Raw genomic sequence first — 8307 nt, 5'->3', positions numbered from 1 at the left:
CATGAATGAGTGAGTCAAGAAATAATTGGTTAGAGGTATTCCTCAAGTGGAGTTTACTAATGATGGATTGTGTGATGCCTGCCAGAAAGGAAAGCAGATTAAAGCATCATTCAGAAAGAAGCTTGATTCAATAATTGAAGAACCTTTGCAAATGTTGCACATAGATTTGTTTGGACCACTCAATGTGTTGTCCATCTCTAGGAAAAGATATTTCCTAGTTATTGTAGATTATTTCTCAAAGTTCTCTTGGACATATTTTCTAAAATCCAAAGATAAAGCTACTGAAATCATCTTCAATCACATAAGGCAAGTCAACAATCATCCTGACTTCAAAGTAAGAAGAATTAGGAGTGACAATGGAACTGATTTCAAAACTTCTGTGATGAAATCATTTTATGAATAAATGAGATCATGCATGAGTTTTCTACAGCAAGAACTCCACAACAGAATGGAGTAGAGGAAAGGGAAAATAGATCTCTCATTGAAGCTGCAAAGACAATGCTAGAAGAATCAAAGTTACCTACATACTTTTGGGCTGAAGTTGTGAATACTGCATGCTACACTCAGAATATTTCTTTGATCAATCAAGCAAAGTGCATGACACCCTACTAATTGTTCAAGAATAGGAAGCCAACTCTAAATTTCTTACATGTCTTTGGCTGCAAATGCTATATCTTAAGGAATCAAACTGATCAACATGGAAAGTTTAATGCCAAAGCAGATGAAGGAATTTTTGTTAGATATGTTGTGGGAAAAGCATATAGAGTCTACAATATAAGAACCAACATTGTTATGGAATCTGTACATGTTGTGTTTGATGATAAAAATATTGAAGGACTACAAGATGGAGATTTCCATGAAAGCCTCAAATTTGATAATGTTGAGATGGTTAGTGATGATAGTGATGATGGAAGTGATGAAGAAATAGTGGCTAAGGATAATGAAGAAAAATCTATAACTAATGAAGCACATAATTCAACATCCTTCGAGTTACATAATGCTTCATCCATCGGTAGACAAGCAGCTTCATCCGTCAGTAGACAAGCAGCTTCATCCGTCGAGATACAAAGTACATCACCCGTCGGAACAATGAGAGAAGCTGAGAGTCAAAATAGAACACTTACAGAAAGAACCCCATCTTTAAGTCAAAGAACCATAAACTCAGGGGGAGTTTCTCTTAATCAAAACTCAGTCACACATCAAGACAATAATGGGGCCTCTTCATCTTGAGCTAATCTACCACAACAGAGAAAATGGACTAGAGATCACTCTTTTGAGCTCATTATTGGTGATGCATCTTCTAGAGTTCAAACAAGGAAAGCAACTCAAGAAGAATGTCTGTATAACAGCTTTCTTTCTAAGGAAGAACCAAAGAAGGTAGAAGAAGCTCTGTTGGATCCTGATTGGGTTTTAGCTATACAGGAAGAGCTAAACCAATTTGAAAGGAATAAGGTATGGAAGCTGGTACCCAAGCCTAAAGGAAAGAATCCAATTGACACCAAGTGGGTATTCAGAAACAAGATGGATGAAAATAGCATAGTTTTGAGGAACAAAGCTAGATTGGTTGCTAAAGGCTACTGTCCAAAAGAAGGAATAGATTTTGATGAAACTTTTGCTCCTGTTGCAAGACTTGAAGCCATCATAATTTTCTTAGCCTATGCATTCCATGCCAATTTCAAAGTCTATCAAATGGATGTCAAAAGTGCCTTTCTGAATGGAGATTTGGAGGAAGAAGTCTATGTCAGTCAACCTCCTGGTTTTGAAGATCCAAATTTTCCAGAATATGTCTACTATCTTTTGAAAGCACTTTATGGATTGAAGCAAGCACTTAGAGCCTGGTATGATACTTTGTCAAAGTTTCTCTTAGAAAATCACTTCACAAGAGGTACTGTTGATAAAACTTTATTCTTTAGAAATGTTAATGGCTCTAGTATACTTTTCAAATTTATGTAGATGATATTATATTTGGCTCTACAGATGAAAAACTTTGCTAAAAGTTTGCCAAATTGATGCAAAGTAAGTATGCAATGAACATGATGGGAGAACTAACTTACTTTCTTGGTTTACAAGTTAAGCAAGTTAGTGATGGAATATTCATTAGTCAAACCAAATATATTTATGATCTTTTAAAGAAGTTTGGTCTAATGGATTGCACATCTGCAAAATCTCCCATGGCCACTGCAACTAAACTTGAATTAAACACTACTGAAAAGTCTGTGGATATTTCAAGCTATAGAGGCATGGTTGACTCAATTCTGTACTTAACAACTAGTAGGACATATATAATCTTTGCTACTTGTCTTAGTGCTAGATTTTAGTCTGATCCTAGAAAATCTCACTTAGTAGCTATTATGAGAATTTTTAGTTATCTCAAGGGCACACCAAAACTTGGAATTTGGTACCCTAGAGATTCTGGTTTTGATCTAACTAGTTATTCATATGCAGATTATGCAGGTTGTAAAATAGATAGAAAAAGTACAACAAGAACCTGTCAATTTCTAAAAAACAAGCTAGTATCCTGGTTCAGCAAAAAGCAAAATTCAGTTTCTAATTCTACAGCTGAAGCTGAATATATTGCTACTGGTAGTTGCTGTGCACATATTTTATGGATGAAGAACCAACTGTTAGACTATGGTTTGCAAGTGGACATAATTCCTATTTTCTGTGATAACACAAGTGCAATTGCCATCACTAAAAATCCAGTACAACATTCAAGAACAAAGCACATAGACATCAAGTACCACTTCATTAGGGAACATGTGATGAATGGTACTGATCAACATAGAAAGTTTAATTCCAAAGCAGATGAAGGAATTTTTATTGGATAGGCTATTGGAAAAGCATATAGAGTCTATAATCTAAGAACCAACATTGTTATGGAATCTGTACATGTTGTGTTTGATGATAAAAAGATTAAAGGACTGCAAGATGGAGATATTCATGAGAGCCTCAAATTTGACAATGTGGAGATGATTTGTGAAGACAGTGATGATGATAGTGATCAAGAAACAGTAGCTAAGGATAATGCAGAAAAGACTATCTCCAATGATGCACAAAATTCAGCATCAGTCGAGTTGCATAATGCATCATTCATCGGTAGACAATTAGCCTCATCCGTCGAGATATAAAGTGCATCATCCGTCGGAACAAAGAGAGAAGCTGAGAGTCAAAATAGATCACTTATAGAAAGAACTCCTTCTTCAAATCAAAGATTCATAAACTTAGGGGGGGTTTCTTCTAATCAACACTCAGTCACAGATCAAGACAATGATGAGGCCTGTTCATCTAGAGCTAATCTACCACAACAGAGAAAATGGACTAGAGATCACCCTTTTGAGCTCATTATTGGTGATGTATTTTCTAAAGTTTAAACAAGGAAAGCAACTCAAGAAGAATGTCTGTATAGCGGTTTTCTCTCAAAGGAAAAACCAAAGAATGTAGAAGAAGCTCTGTTGGATCCTGATTGGTTTCTAGCTATGTAAGAGGAGCTAAACCAATTTAAAAGGAACAAGGTATGTAAGCTGGTACCCAAGCCTAAAGGAAAGAATCCAATTGACACCAAAGGGGTATTCAGAAACAAGATGGATGAAAATGGCATAGTTGTCATGAACAAAGCTAGATTGGTTGCTAAGGGCTACTGTCAACAAGAAGGAATAGATTTTGATGAAACTTTTGTTCCTGTTGCAAGACTTGAAGCCATCAGAATTTTCTTAGCCAATGCAGCCCATGCCAATTTCAAAGTCTCTCAAATGGATGTCGAAAGTGACTTTCTGAATGGAGATTTAGAGGAGGAAGTTTATGTCAGTCAGCCTCCTGGTTTTGAAGATCCAAATTTTCCAGAATATGTCTACTACCTTTTGAAAGCACTTTATGGACTGAAGCAAGCACCTAGAGCCTGGTATGGTACTTTGTCAAAGTTTCTCTTAGAAAATCACTTCACAAGAGGTACTGTTGAAAAAACTTTATTCGTCAGAAATGTTAATGGCTCTAGTATGCTTGTCCAAATTTATGTATATGATATTATATTTAGCTCTATAGATGAAAAACTTTGCAAAAAATTTGCCAAATTGATGCAAAGTAAGTATGAAATGAGCATGATGGGAGAACTAACTCACTTTCTTGGTTTACAACTTAAGCAAGTTAGTGATGGAATATTCATTAGTCAAACCAAATATATTTATGATCTTTTAAAGAATTTTGATCTAATGGATTGCACATCTGCAAAAACTCACATGGCCATTGCAACTAAACTTGAATTAAACACTACTGAAAAGTCTGTGGATATTTTAAACTATAGAGGCATGGTTGGATCACTTTTGTACTTAACAGCTAGTAGGCCAGATATAATGTTTGCTACTTGTCTCTGTGCTAGATTTCAGGTTGATACTATAGAATCTCATTTAATAGCAATAAAGAGAATTTTCAGATATCTCAAGGGAACACCAAAACTTGGCATTTGGTACCCTAGAGATTCTGGTTTTGATTTAACTGGTTATTGAGATCCAGCCTATGCAGGGTGCAAGATTGATAGAAAAAGCACAATAGGAACCTGTCAATTTCTAGGAAACAAGCTAGTATCCTGGTTCAGTAAAAAGAAAAATTCAGTCTCTACTTCTACAACTGAGGCTGAATATATTGTTGCTGACAGTTGCTATGCATAAATTCTATGGATGAAAAACCAATTATTGGACTATGGTCTGCAAGTGGACAGAATTCCTATTTTCTGTGATAACACAAGTGTAATTGCCATTACTGAAAATCCAATACAGCATTCAAGAACAAAACACATAGATATCAAGTATCACTTCATTAGGGAACATGTAATGAGTGGTAGTGTGGAACTTCATTTTGTTCCAAGTGAGAAGCAGCTTGCAGATATTTTTACCAAGCCACTTGATGAATCCACCTTTACTAGGTTGGTAAGTGAGTTAGGTATGCTTAATTATTCTTAAATTATTTCTGATATTTTTGCAAGTTGTAATGCAGCCATAAAATTAATTGATTTTTCTGTTTTAAGATGAAATTTTGGCTAAGTCAAAATTTTCATCTCGACGGATGTTCATTATCCATCAAGTTTGATCATCCATCGAAATAGAATAGCTTAGTAAAAATCAATCACTTTTTTGGATTATTTTATACCCGACGGATAATTGCTTTATTCTCATAAATCGAATTATCTACATCTTAGCCGTTAAAAGTACTAAACATTATCCATCGGATATACTTACAGTCTGTAAGTATATCACGACGGATAATTGACAGAATTTTGATAATTTATTTTATTTTTAAACGGCTATTTTGGGCAATTTTGATTGGGTTTTTAATTTTTACTTTAATTTCTATTCCATTTTTAATCTGAGATTACATAAAAGCCTCACTTCAAGTTTATTTAACTTATATCATTCTCTATTGCAACTAACTGCTATCTTCTTCCTCAAAACAAAATCCTCTCTCTCACTGCAAATTTCCTCACTTTAACAATGGCACCAGTAGTCAAAATCATGTCTCAGTCAGGATTCATCTATGAGAAGAACAACTTTGTTGCTCTTGTGACCAAATAAATTCCTGCATCTGAAGATTTTCACAAAATGATGCACTTTGTGAAGGAATGCAAACTCAGTTATGCCATGATGAAATCACCCACAATCTACTGCGAAGTTTTGGAGGAGATATGGACTACAGCTGTGTACCAGTATACTGACAAAACCATAACTTTTACTCTTAAAGGTAAGCAATTCTGCATTAACAGTGACACAATTCAAGCATGCTTTAAGATTCCTGATAACACTACTACTGAACCACACACAGATGCTAATTTAGTTACCTTGCTTAATTCTATTGGATATGCTCTTCCTATCACTTAAGTTAAGTGAAATTAGAAGGCTAGGTCTTAGAAAAAAGTGGAGTTATTTGTGTGATGTAGTTACCAAGGTGTTTTCTGGTAAGATAAGTAATTTCGATTTTCTCAACACTTTCATGCTTAACATGCTTTATATGTTGGTTATTAATAATTACCATAATTTCAGTGACATGATTATATTTGAGTTAGGTTATAAGTTAGGGGAAATTAAAAAAGAGATCTAAAAATGTCTCTTATGCCAGATTCTTTATGATTCTTGCTAACCATCTTATTGAGGATATTGTTATTGAGAACCCAACCAACAAACTGGATTGTTGGGTTCAAGAAAGGAGAGTGATTGCAGATCTTAACAGAGCAAATCATCACAAAGAGGTGCCCCTTTTCCATTTTCCAATCATGGAGGGCCCTCAAGTAAGTGAGGTAAGCACCACTGTCTCTACTATCCCTACCTCCCAAATTTCTTTGTCTTTGAGTGTGGCTATGAAATTTATGTCAATGACCCAACAGATGCCTACCCAAACCACCAAAACAAAAATTTCCAAATCCAAAACAAAGAAAACCCCCTTTGGCTTCTATCAAAAGAAACCAGTTGCAAAATCTACCAGAACTAAAGAGGGGAGTGTGAAGGGTGGTAATGTAGGTGAGAGACATGGTGAACATCAAAGAAACCCCAAGGATAAGGATGGAGAGGTGAGTATACCCAAGCCTAGATACACCACAGTTTCCCAACAAACTGTGGTGATTAATAAGGAAATCAACACGACTCTAGTTTCATCCTCTCAAAAGGATGTTACTATTGAAACAAGCTCCCAACCAGGAGCACAGGCCAAGAGGGTAAGGGACACAAGCTCACCCCAAACTTATTCCAGAAAGAAGAGATCTAAAACCATTGGGGATACACGGGGAACACACACAGTGCAAACTGAAGGTAAAGACTTAGTCACTGCACCATCTCAAATTCAGTTTGATGTGGCTCCAATAAATGTGGAGTCACAGCCAAAATATTTAATCATAGAAGCACCACAAATACCAAACTCTCCCACAAATACTCTGGATGTGGATATGATCAACACATCAATCCCTGATTCTCCTTCTTTAACTCTATTGGAGAAGCCAAAATCTAGTACATGTGAGCATAATCTTTTAGATGATTTGTTGGCTCACTTGCCTACTTTTTCAGGAACTGTTGAGACATCTGTGCCCCAATTATCATCAATCTGCATAGAGTCTACAATAGTTTCCACTCCAAACTCTATCATTTCTCCTATTCTGGTGGATATTGTTCATCCGTCGATTAGTGATTATATCCCGACGGATGTGCCTAACAGCAGTTATTTGGTCAGCTACCCTAACTACTACCCCGATTGATGTTCTTCATCCGTCGGTACTCACTACTCACACTGATATTTCTGCAATTTTTATAAGTGTAGATGAGTTAGCAGTTGTACAATCACTCTTAGGACTGAGGGAAGGGAGTGAATTGAGTGAGAGGTTGAGTTGCTCTCAGGCAAAAGGAGAGGAAAAGAGAGAAATCATGCAGGCTATTTCTTCCATCCTGGAAAAAGAGAGTGAGAGGATTTCCACCTTAGTAGGTGAAGGTGAGGGTATGATGATGGTGAGCCAAGGGGAGCCCTTGATGCAATAAAAGAGAGAAAATGAGAGAAAGACAGGTATAGCTGATTGGGAAGAGCCCATTGTAAATGAGTTAATGGATGTCAATGAGGCTGACAAGAAACAGTTAATGTAGCAATAATATCAAGATGTTTTAGACTCTGTTTCTTTTGAAGCTGAGGCATTTACTCACCATATGTCAACATATCAAGTTCTGGCTGAACAGGACAATGTGGCTTCCAGAAAGGATGCTAAACTTAGTGCATACAATTGCTTCAATGCAAAGGGAAAAAGATGCCATCTCAGCTATGCCTCCCACAGCTGATGATGATGTTGATTATGGAACTGGTGGTTCCGAAGAGTTCTTTGGAGATGAAGATGGTGATGAAGAAGAGTTTATGGACATAGGGGGAAACAGGCCCTAGCTCTAGATCAAACATTCCATCTTGGGTGTTCTCTAAAGAATACGATGAGCAACATTTCAAGACTACTCTTTTTCACATCATTCAACAGACTCAAACACCTCTTCAAGCTATAACCAATGCAAACACCAAGAAGCTACTTCAAGCACATCTCAACTCTCTCCAACTGCACCAAATTCAATCTCTTCAACACAATTTGGATGTTACTTTAATTAAAACAGAGATTGACCAAGTCAAGAAAGATGTCTCTGAAATATTGGATGCTAAATTTCCAAATACAACCATGCTTGACATCAACAGACAATTGAGGAAAAACTCTAATTTTGCAACCAAAGTGGATTCCCTGGATACAAGACTAAAAGCATTGGAAGCCTCTCTCACTGCAATTTATTTACATCAAGCCCAACAAACTCA

Source organism: Apium graveolens, chromosome 5 (genome assembly GCF_009905375.1).
Source record: "Apium graveolens cultivar Ventura chromosome 5, ASM990537v1, whole genome shotgun sequence".
NCBI classification, from domain to species: Eukaryota; Viridiplantae; Streptophyta; class Magnoliopsida; order Apiales; family Apiaceae; genus Apium; species Apium graveolens.
Note: the sequence above shows the minus strand (reverse complement) of the source record.